Consider the following 13,034-nt stretch of genomic DNA (forward strand, 5'->3'; position numbering starts at 1 on the left):
AGCACCGTTTCAAATACAAATGTGTTGTGGTTTTAACGGCAGCCTACGCATAGGATGGTAATTCTCTAGTCCGGCTGTTGCTGTTCTCTGACCAGTGCTGCAGATGACAAAGAATGCAGTCGGGAGCCCATCACCTGTCCTCGGATGACAGGATCAGATGTGAAGGGATTACGTTGTATTTGGTGCACAATACGATGATCCCTCATTGTGGTGCTCACATGTGATCGACCGGAACATTGACGACGGGGATGCCTTTCTTCACGTTCCCATGCAGGCTAACCTCGGGCCACTGTCACATCCGAATGCCCCACAAATCTGGATGTAGCACGATTCGACCAGCCGACCAAAAGGAGGTCCGCAGTATGGCCTCTTTCACATTCTGTCAGTTCCTGACAACACTGCCTCGCTCTAGTACGCGACATTTCCGTGTCCTTCCTAGTGATGATTCAAAATCAGACGCTGTTCACGTTCTTCGCACACCCTATAACGCCTGGTAACAACGCTAAAAGCGAACAACACTAATGCACTTAGGTAGCCGTTTTACCTGTCACAGAGAATTCCAACTCTGACCATTTTCATACCCGCCATATCATCTGGGTGCTTAATTTTTTTGTCAAGCAGTGTAGGATAAAGAAGGGTAAAGTGGCCAGGTTAGGAGAAGTGGCCACTGCTTATTTCATGTCTTCACCATTGCTGTTTTCTACCGAGAAGTGGCCGAACTAGCTGTAATCGACACCATCAGTGTTATCAATTACGCTGAAAAAGGTAGCTTTCTCCGTTACGTTTCTGTGAAAACATTTAGATTTTTCGATCGTTTGATGTAAGGTATGTCAATCATATTAATTTAGCTGTTTCAATGTACAGCAATAGGTTTTTGCGATATCACCTTTCACGCAATGCCTTTTAGCTTACAAATATAAGCCAATGTCATTTCCTTCGGTTGCACCGTTTTGCCTGTGAGCCACTGATGCAGACATGGCGTCCGATAGGGAAAACTGGCCACGCTATACGTCGGGAAAAGCGGCCAAGTTGGCCACTTTTCCTGACAGATGGCCACTAGTCCCGACAATTCATTTCCAGTCTGTTTGTGCCAGTGAGAAGTAGCTAATACCATATTTTATCCATAGTATAACAACTGAAATTGAAACACTTGAAATCGTTTTTACTCACAAAACTAATATCCGTTATACTGCTCTCCTGCAAGCATACACAAGAGCTTCAAGATGCCAAGATAATACTTCCACAAAACAGAGCAGCAAACAAGGGATCCTATTGCTATGCAAAAAGTAATTGAAGCAGTAAACAATGATAACATGTCTTTTTCAGCAGCAGCAAAACAATTCAACATTCCAAGTAATACACTAAAACGAAGAGTTATAAGGAGAAATAGACGTGCATTTGGCAGTAGAAAGATAATGGGCAGCTTAAGGGCAGTGTCTAGTGAAGAAGAAGAGTAAAAACTCCTTAATTACATTTTGATGAAAATTGGTTTTATGGAATTACAGTGACCGGCCTGCGGCGATTAGCATAAAATACCACACCTTTTCAACAAAGAGTGCGAAATGGCAGGCAAAGACTGGGTGGATGAGATGATCAAGCTGTAAACTCTGGGCTCACGAACTGTGTGCGTTGGATGTGATGAGGACGATGATAACTTCACGAGCGAATTTTGTACGTGACTTAATACTGTTTCTGAGCGGATGAGCTGTGTATGACCTGCACTGACATAGTAACCCATAATTAATGCTTAATCTCTCTATTTATATCATTACGAACTGTTGACCTTTATGCCCCACTATTGTATTGAAACCCGTGTCTTTCTCATTTTTATTATTGTTCTCCTAATAATAAACAATAGTGAAATAAAAACTACAAGCTTACCCCTTTTTTTTGGAACTAAAACGTCTATTTGGGAATGGTCGCAAAGGTTTGGCCACTTTACCCAATTTGGTGCCGGCCGTGGTGGCCGAGCGGTTCTAGGCGCTACAGTCTGGAACCGCGCGACCGCTACGGTCGCAGGTTCCAATCCTGCCTCGGGCATGGGTGTGTGTGATGTCCTTAGGTTAGTTAGGTTTAAGTAGTTCTAACTTCTAGGGGACTGATGACCTCAGAAGTTAAGTCCCATAGTGCTCAGAGCCATTTGAACCATTTTTGAACCCAGTTTGATAGGGAAAAGTGGCCACTATGTAAGCATTCAGAAAAACGTTTATATATCCTATAAAATACACTGATACCTTAGCCATAAATTATAGGATGTAAGGTCCGCCAGTTACGCAAAACACCGTTTTTTTTCAAGTTGCCAAACATGTTTCAGCACCACTATGCCATTATCAGTGGGTATCCGTTTATTTAATTTTTACACTTGGTGTGCTGGGGCACACAACAACCACAATTACGCTATGTTTTGGTGAAGTGTACATTTCTTTTATGACTCTATTTGTGAAAAATACGAGTTATATTTACGTGTGCATCACGACACCTCACCATGATGCTGAGAATAAAAGGGGTTACCACACGAAAACATGACAAGCTACCTGTAATAAATAATACACAAGTGGTCCTGATACATCATGAATACCAAGTGTAAAGATTAAATTAACAGAAACCCATTGATAAAGGCACAGTGGAACTGAAACATGTTTGGTAACTTGGAAGAAACGGTGTTTTAGATTACTGGCGGGCCTTACATCCTACAATTTTAAGTGCAAATGCCCGCATCTCGTGGTCGTGCGGTAGCGTTCTCGCTTCCCACGCCCGGGTTCCCGGGTTCGATTCCCGGCGGGGTCAGAGATTTTCTCTGCCTCGTGATGGCTGGGTGTTGTGTGCTATTCTTAGGTTAGTTAGGTTTAAGTAGTTCTAAGTTCTAGGCGACTGATGACCATAGCTGTTAAGTCCCATAGTGCTCAGAGCCATTTGAACCATTTTAACTGCAAATACGGTAAACACAAGGAGCTGCAAATCCAGAATATCAATATTAGCTATAAATATTTGGTGCAACACCTTACAGTACGTACATCCGAGATGTAGATATCATAAACTACAGTTAAAAGCATTGTTTAATGAAAATTCAATTTTACTTGAAGTGGTCACTTTACCCCACCTTCCTCTAAAAGTGTCTTACACTCAGTACTAATACAGGGTGGCTCACGAAATGTGTTACTAATTGTTTCTTTCACAATATACGATGCACATTAGATATCCAGCTGGGATCTCTACAGCAGTACCTGCTGAGCTTGGAAAAACAAATGAGTTACGAAATGACGTGTAATTCACGATGCTGCCGCAAGGAAACTTGTAAGCAGCAGTGGCTGTCAATGGAAGACTGACGACACAGCAACGATAGGCAATTGTGTTATTTTTTCATGAAACGAAAAGCGTTGTTGTGTCTCAGAGGCGTTTTCAACAACAGTCTGACACACGATGGGTCCCTTGCAAGAAGACCATCCACAGGTTGTACGATAAATTTGTACAGGAAGGAACAGTATTGGAAGCGAAGCGACCTCGGCCTAAGCCTGTTTGTTCGCCGGAGAATATTGAAGCGGTACGAGTTGCTGTACAGAGAAGTCCCGGGAAATGGCGCAGAAAGGCAGCAGTGCAACTGGGAATATCCACACGCTCCGTTCAACGCATTCTTAAAAGTGACCTCCATATGTACCCATACAAGATGACCTGTGCACAGAAGCTCACTGAAGAACACAAGAAGCAGAAACTACTGTTTGCTCAGTGGGCGGAGGATAAGGAAGAAACTCTCAACAACGTTTGGTTTTCAGACGAGGCGCATTTTCATTTAGACGGTGTGGTTAACAAACAAAATGTACGCTTTTGGGACACTGAAAACCCGCAAGTGCTTCATGAACGACAACATTATGCTCCAAGGATTACAGCGTGGGCAGCAATTTCCAGTCACATACTTATTGGACCCTTTTTCTTTGAATAATCTGTGAACAGCGAGCGTTATTTGAGCATGCTTCGGAATAGCTTCATTCCACAGCTTCTTGCTACTGCCTTGCCCTTCAACACGCAGTGGTTAATGCAAGATGGAGCAAGGCCACATACTGCAAACACTGTGTTGGAGTTTTTACACGAGCATTTCGACATGCGGATCATTTCACTCAGGTTTTCAGGTCGCTTCAATGACGGACAAAATTGGCCCCCCAATAGTCCAGACCTCAATCCGTGTGACTTTTTTCTTTGGGGGTACCTAAAGGAAAAAATTTACCCGAAACGTCCATGTGATTTAATGGAGCTCAGAAGACTTATTCTTCAAGCTTGCAGTGAAATTACGGAAGACATGTGCCGTAGGGTAATCCCTAACTTCAGTGTTCGTTTGAAGGAAGTTAGGAAACGAAATGATGGACATATTGAGCATGTGCTGAGTTAGAACAAATCTCCATGGACGGCTCTTCATTGTAGTATATGTTTCTTTCAGATTGTATCGACAATAAAGTTTATATTCAAAAACAAAATGGTAACTTATTTCGTGCGCCACCCTGCAGCAGATTTTTCCAAGCACCATCAACGAAGGAACGGGCGAAAGAAAGTACAAACGATACGATCAAAACTGTCCCGTCTTTATCACGCTTTGCAGCTGATGTAAGGGAACTTGAAGGTAGAGCCACAGGATCTAAAACGTAATAGCTGGTCATTTACAAGTGAGGTAATTGTGATAGAAATTTTCATTTAGGGCAGTTAATAGATTCACTCCTCTGACGGTCACTTAAGAAGTAATGGGCAAAAAATAGCACAAAGGATATGGTAATGGACGAATTTGCATGTTTCGTATTTCATAAGTGATGCATGGTGTGGGGTACGCGTCCTATTTTAATATTTGCTGAAAGCAAACACTTCGTCAACGGAAACACGTACTAACGGACGGCTACCGCCGGAGCAGATACCATCGGCAGGGGGCGCATGCCGCCGCGACGTCCGCTTGCGGGCCATGTGCGCCACGTTGCGCCATCCACAGGTGTCCATTAAGGGGGCGGCCGGCGGGAGGGACCGAATCTGACAGACAGCGGCGGCAAGCGGGAAGCGGGAAGCCGCCTGCGTCTGACGTCACGTCAAAACAATGACAGCGCGTCGTGGCGTGGTGCGGGCTCCACTCGCTGTCGGTGACTCGGTCGCAGTGTGCAGAAATGTTGCAGAGTGGAGGAATCACACGCTGTTGAAGCCTACCGCTTGGCGTCGTTCGAAGAGTTCGTGTAGCGATGTTGAATGTCGGGTAAGTATGGTGCTGCTTGTCTCACGTTCTATTGTTGTAGCATATTCTGACTATCAATATGGCGTCCGTGTCGGACTTCCACTCAGTTGCTCCTTACGCGGATTACCGATGAACCTCCAAGAAGCTGCATCAACGTCAGTGCCACAAATTCCATTAAGAACGACTGGAGATGTCATGGAGCCATTACCAATATTTGGTATAGATTTACAGCTAGCTTTGACACAGAATATTGTTTTTTGTCATTTGTCGCGAGATTTGCTTGTGTTATCCGCATCCCGAGTATGTCACGGTAAACATGTTTCTTAATAGTAATGTAAGTCAGTCGGCTCTCTACCGTTTGTTGATTCCAGTTTTCGATCGTCCTTCCAGTTCCATTTTTTTAATGGTCACCATTTTCCTTCTACTTTGCACCTCAGTAGCCTCCTTATTTCTGCCCTACTGATGATACGGTATGATTATTTCTCTTTTGTGATAGTAGATGGTAATGTACGCAGCGAGACATTCAACGACTTGTAATCAAATCAGCCTCCAGGCTCGTTAGTCTGTTATTAAGATAACAATAAAAGCTATCAACAATCTCTGGCATCTACTGATCAAAGAAATCACTGATCAAAGTCTGCCTTCACAGCGGATTTTTAAATTGGAAACGTTGCTGATGTGTAACGGTACAGTGTTTCCAACACAGCAACAATCTGTTTCTTTTTCTAATTTTGTCGGGTCACAACATGAATATCATAGAGTCCGAATGTCTGTTCATGAAGTTTTAATGAAATGCAAAAATGCTTTTTCTTTATTTTCGTGCGATATATTTGCTATAATGGAAGAATCAGTAGTCGAAATACGCTTTAAAAAACAAATAGATCAAAAAATAAAGTTGCTAATAGTAAAATGTGTGACTACTCCTGATAAAGTATACTTGTGTTCGTTAATATTCTAGAATTAAGTATTACGTCCTCAACGAATTCAGAACATAACTTCCTGTCTGTGCGAATGCTTTTCAGTAAATAACGAGACAAACCGTGTTACCGGGAAATGTGTTGATTAATACTAGATTAAAATTTCGATAGGCTATAGCAGCAACCTAAAGGATAAATTCAGTAAGCTAGTTGAAAGTAATAAAAACGAACAGAATCTTTTTTCAGCATTTCAAAATGTAGACTCATCTCGAAACGTGAAAGTCAGACGAACAATGTGCGATGCAAAGGTTCTTGGTAGCCGGCCGGAGTGGCCGTGCGGTTAAAGGCGCTTCAGTCTGGAACCGCGTGACCGCTACGGTCGCAGGTTCGAATCCTGCCTCGGGCATGGATGTGTGTGATGTCCTTATGTTAGTTAGGTTTAATTAGTTCTAAGTTCTAGGCGACTGATGACCTCAGAAGTTAAGTCGCATAGTGCTCAGAGCCATTTGAACCATTTTTGGTTCTTGGTATTTGAAGGCGGAACCGCGCGACCGCTACGGTCGCAGGCTCGAATCCGGCCTCGGGCATGGGTGTATGTGATGTCCTTAGGTTTGTTAGGTTTAAGTAGTTCTAAGTTCTAGGGGATTTATGACCTACAAGTTAAGTCCCATAGTGCTCAGAACCATTTGAACCATTTTGAACCATATTTGAAGGCGCTAAACCGAATTCTCTCTACAATGTTCAGATAGCACAGTGAAACGCTTTTAAGCCACGGGAAGTGTGTAAATATACTAGACAGTTTAAAGTGTTAGACTACGTTTCACCGATATTTGAAGGCGCTAAACCGAATTTTCTCTACAATGTTTAGATAGCACAGTGAAACGCTTCTAAGCCACGGGAAGTGTGTAAGTGTACTAAACAGTTTAAAGTGTTAGACTAAGTCTGACCGAAATTCATGGCACTGGACGATCTGCTGAAGTCTCGACCAACCCTCTCTGAAATCGCGCCAATGGTCTTATTCGTTCCGACAGACGTATAAAATTCATGACAATTACTGATTTGTGTAATTTTTGGGCTGGAACTGTGAATTAAATCATTCATATCAACTTCATTATCCCTAAACGTGTTCGAGGAGCGTTCCAGCATGTTGAATGAAGTCTATCGAGACACTCGTCTTCGCATCTCATCTGAACTCAAACAACAGTTTTAAAAGATTTTATCGACTTTACCTGTAAAGTTATAATCTGCGATGAAACGTGGTTTCACCTCCTTGAATTTCGATCCATGTAGTAAAGTCCTGAATGGAATCAATCGGATTCGCTCACAAAGAAGAAATTTTCGCTGAAGCGATCTAAACGGGTTTAAGAAATACTCAGGGCACATTTCTCTGCCTAGGACAATGAACACAGTAAATACCGCTGTAACATGCTTCAACGTGAAAGCGAAGCCCACGATGGTAAGAAAGCGCCACGGTGTTCTGTTAAAAGGTGTGATAACGCTCGTTGCCATAGTACCCAGGAAACACAGCAGTTGAAGTTCTGGAATCACAAGTATTACCATATCCGTTTTAAGGCACCGATCTTGGAAAGCAGCACTAAAGTCGGAAACAACAACGCTGTGAAGAAACCTGAATAGAACTAGACAGGCACCAGGGTTCATAATTATTTATTAATGGAATTAGGAACCTCTCAGAGCGATGGGATTAATTTCTAGATCTTGACAATTGCATATTGGCAATCCATATTTTGCAAAATTCCCATAGTTAACGAATCCTATCCACAAATTGTGTTCTGTGTTTATTGTCCATACAACTCGTATTCGAGTTTGTCTACAAGCAGCAATAACTACTACAATGTCTATGATTTAGCAAATATGTAATATTTCTCATCTCACCGGGCTACGACATAACTCCTCCTGTTCACTTTCGTCGCTTTATGTAGCGCTGACGCCTTTATTTTCCTCGTCGCGTATCCTTTACCATCGGTCAGACTTGAGCGATGCTATCTCTGCTGCCGTCTCATTTTCAGTTGCCTTAAACTAAACAAAACTGCAGGGACGGACGGACATTGTTCTAAAAGTGGGGCCCCCACAAGACATTGTTGGATTCCAATGTAACCTCACACACATACACACCATCTCTGGGTATGTAAATTCTCTGTGAGAGGCAGAATGGTCAGTAGAGTGCATTAGTGTTTTTCGTGTTGTTACCAGGCCGGGTGGGATATGAAGGGTGTATCAAAACGAATCATCCAATTTAAAAAGAATCATAACTCTTATGTTATTTGAGATATGTGCGTGAACAACGTACTTTTGGAAAGAGCAAACTCTCGAGTATTACATGGTTCCCGCTAGGTAGCAGCAGTGTGCACCTACTTCAGTTCTAGCAAAAATGGTATCGCGACATCAGAAAACGTTTTGTGTTCTACGTTCTGTCCAGTGCGGGTCAGTAATAACTGTTCAGCGTGACTTTCGTACTAGGAATGGTGTGGATCCTCCCACAGCATTAGACGGTGGCATGAACGATTCCGAGAAACAGGCTGTAGGCAAATCGCCGGGCCGTCCCCGAGTGTCTGACACAGACATCGAACGCATCCGCCATAGTTCCCTAAGGAGTCCGGAGAAATCCATTAGACGTGCAGCTCTGCAGCTCAACATGCCTGGACCGAGCGAGATGGCGCAGTGGCTAGCACACTGGACTCGCATTCGGGAGGACGGCGGTTCAATCCCGCGTCCGGCCATCCTGATTTAGGTTTTCTGTGATTTACCTAAACCGCTTCAGGCAAATGCCGGGTGGTTCCTTTGAAAGGGCACGGCTGACTTCCTTCCCCGTCCTTCCTTAATCTGATGAGACCGATGACATCGCTGTCTGGTTTCCTCCCCCAAACAACCCAACCCAACATGCCCAAGATATCCGTCTGGCGTGTGTTGCGTCGACGTTTAGACATGAAACCACACAAAATTCAGCTACGGTAAGCTCTTCGTGAAGTTAACAAACAACAGCATGTGGAGTTCCGTAATTTCTTTATTGGAAAGATGGGGGATGACAATTTTGTTCCAAGCTTAGTGTTAAGTGACGAGGCAACATTCCAATTAAATTTAAAGGTCGACCGTCACAATGTGAGAATATGGAGTACGGAACAACCACATGAAGTAGTACAACATGAGAGAGACTCTCCAAAATTTAATGTGTTCTGTGCAGTTTCACTGGAGAGGGTGTATGGTTCATTTTTCTTTGCCGAGAACACTGTTACAGGAAGCACATATCCTTGAGAACTTTCTTTTCCCACAGTTGGAGACTGATTCGAACAGGCTGGGGCACCGCCTTACTTGCATCTGGAAGTGCGGGAATTTTTAAATCAAAAGATTACTGAGCGATGGTCGGTCGCACTGAACTAAATGATTCAGCCTTATATTACTGGCCTCCAAGGTCACCGGATCTGACTCTGTGATTATTTCTTGTAACGGTTTATAAAAGACTGTTTGTGCGCCTCCGTTTCCAACAACAATGAATGATAGTTACTATTAAAATCAGTGAAATTCATCCAGTACATTTGTGGCATGAATCAGCAAACCAGTGTTTAATAGTATTAGCTGAAAACAGTCTTGGTTGCAATTTTAGTTTTTTTTATTTATCAACTACGCGTTTCACCTTATTTAGGCATCTTCATGCTGACCTTAATTTGGTATTTCTTAGGACGATCCTTTAGACAGTGTAGCTAAAGGGCATCGTCGAATACATCAGGCCAACATCGCCTTCGTTAACTTCAGTAAATACTTTGTAGATGGACGTGAGTGACTCCCAGACCTGAATAACGCGTACACGTTCACAGGAGCAAACAACAGAATAAGATGGGGCTTCAGTAGTTAGCATAATGCATCATAGCGTCGTGTGCTAGTACATATTTAGATGGAGCTGCCACGCATCTGCTGGTAAGTATACTATTAAAATCAGTCTTGATCACAAGTTTATTTATTCTGGTAACCAGTTTCGACCACGTCTGCGGTCGTCTTCAGACCAAAAGGCTGTATGACCAGGAGCCTCCTTCTGGTGGCAGTGATTTACCACCAGAAGGACGCTCCTGCTCATACAGCATTTTGGTCTGGAGATGACCACAGGCGTGGTCGAAACCGGTTACCAGAATAAATAAATTTGTGATCAAGATTGATTTTAATAGTAATTATTAGTAATAACATTGATCACTGTCTACTCCCACGATGTATTCAAAAGTAAACAATGAATGAACTGAGACATCGCATAACAGCAGCTGTGGAAGCTGTAACTAAAGATATGCTCGCTGCAGTGTATAACAGTTTTAATAACGCATCGACATATGCCGTGCATCTCAAGGGGGCATATTGAACACCTAAGAAAAGGTACGAAAAAAAAAACTTTTTGACTTTCCCGTTCATCAAAAAACGGAATTCATTATATATGTTTATTAGTTTCGGAAACATAGACGTGCCAAATCGGATAATTTTTTTGTTTATACATCCTGTATAAGGGGCGTAAACAGTGACAGATGTTGAGTGACCACTGTGAAGGACATGCAAATGCTGTGTACCTGTGTGAAACAGCGTTTATCAGAACACGCAAAAGTTTGAAAGAGCCCTCATTCATGGTCTCCATTTGCCCGGCTGGTCGAATCGTGCAATACCCAGATCGGTGGGGCTTTCATATGCGGCAGTTGCCCGATGTTTGACTTCATGGGAACACGAGGGCAGTCATAGTAGTCGTCAAGAAACTCGTCGGCCCCGTCTGAGCACCACAAGGGAGAGCCGACGTACTGTGCACCGAGCATATCGTAACCCCTTCGTAACAGCGCCTGCCATCTGAGAGCAAGTAATGGTCTCCTTGCAACATTCTGTGTCATTCCGCACTAAAGATCGAAGATTACAAGCAACCGCACTAGGTAATTACCGTCCCATGAGGAGGCTGCCATTAACGCCACATCACAATCGGCTGCGTTTGAAGCGATGCCGTGGCCGAGTAGCTTGGAATGCTGATGAATGATATCGCACTGTGTTCAGTGACGCATCGTGGTCCTGCACTACCACAGGTGACTACCGACGGCGAGTATGGCGGTCACCTTCGGAGAAGTCCCATTTCTGGAATGTTTTGGGGACACACAACGCAGTTACTCCTGGGAGACGGCCGTAGTGGGTGTGCGGTTCTAGGCGCTCCAGTCTGGAACCGAGCGACCGCTACGGTCGCAGGTTCGAATCCTGCCTCGGGCATGGATGTGTGTGATGTCCTTATGTTAGTTAGGTTTAATTAGTTCTAAGTTCTAGGCGACTGATGACCTCAGAAGTTAAGTCGCATAGTGCTCAGAGCCATTTGAACCATTTTATTCCTGGGATCTTTGTCTGATAAACAATCGGGTATTGCTTGAGATCGCAGATGACAGTGACTGACTGCACAACGATATGTCATCATACGTAATCATGTGTTACCTCTCATGTGACTGTATCGTGGTGCTGGTGCTTGAGAGGACAATTTTGGTCCACACATGACACGTGTCTCTTTGAATTCTCTACATGATGTTGAGGTACTTCCGTGGGGGGCAAGATTCCCAGAACTGTCCGTGATAAGAGCACGTGTGGGTGCAGCACTGACGTCACCTCTGTCCCAGTGTCTGACCGCGGATATCAACAACTAGTTACAACAATTGAGCGCCATCTTGCCTCAGAAGACGCTACAACGGCTTCATGACATCCTTCTCAATAGAATCAGTGCACCTATACACGGCAGGGGAGATGCAACATGATCTAAATTAGTACGTTCATATTGTCATGTTCTTTGTAAATTTGATTCTATTCTCTAATCACTGAAATAACATAATATACTCTCTCAATCCGTGAAGTTCCATTTGGCTTCCTCCTCCCCTTCGCGGTGCTTCATTTATAAGTCTATTGTGAATTTTGGTGTGGATTACGTTAATCAGCAACTTATTTGAAAGATTTTATGTTTAAGTTGCTAGAGAGACACAGAAAGGGAATCATATAGAGAAAGGAACGAGGTGATTCCTTCTGCCGGTTCCTAAAAGTTATATGAGGGCATCCAGTATCATTAATCAGCAAGGTATCTGTATATCACAGCGACGTACGCTCTGATAAAGATACGCTAATAAAATTGTAACGGTATTCCAGCCACCTGCCATCACAAGCGAAGATAATGTCTTAGGCGGACGGGCGGCGTTCTGCCATTAATATTCGGAAGTGCATTGTATTGCTCCTGACAACAGTGTAACGATGCCACGGCAGAACTTCCGCTGTGGCCCCGCTGTCTAACAAAACACTAAGGGACAGGGATACATGTTGAGCGCGTCATTAATTTCAAGTCAACTGCGAACACCGCCGTTCTGCATGCGACTCATTTAGAGCTGTCACTGTTATTCCGAGTCTGACACTTTTGTCCAAGGCTTTCACGTAGCTGAAATTTATAGATTTCTTTTTCATGCGAAAATCATGCTGTAGTAGAACCTAGTCTATGCATTCCGATCGTGAAGCGGGCAAAACCGATGAGTCATATATTATCCATTGATTTTTTCCTTAACCTGCCACATCTTTGAATGTGACTTCAAGATTGTTATTTGTCTACTTCTACAGTGCTGTCAATCGTCTTCGTGTAAAGAGGAGCAGCAAAGTGGTAATGCAGTGATACGCTTCAACTGTTGACCTGTCGAAAGTATTACTTCGCTTTCCAAAATTCAACGATTGGTAATGTATCCAGGAAGCGCGGTAAGAATCCTAGATACTTTTATTTGTTATGCTCTTATTTGCCAAGCTTTTAAATTTTTCCACTGTTCACTATATAAAGTGCGGCAACATCAGTGTTCAGTAAACGTGAAGTCGTTTACATAATTAATGTTCAGATCAATGAACCCGTGTCGGCTGTTATTTAATTTATTACTACAGTC

This window comes from Schistocerca cancellata, chromosome 3, assembly GCF_023864275.1.
Source record: "Schistocerca cancellata isolate TAMUIC-IGC-003103 chromosome 3, iqSchCanc2.1, whole genome shotgun sequence".
Taxonomy (NCBI): Eukaryota; Metazoa; Arthropoda; class Insecta; order Orthoptera; family Acrididae; genus Schistocerca; species Schistocerca cancellata.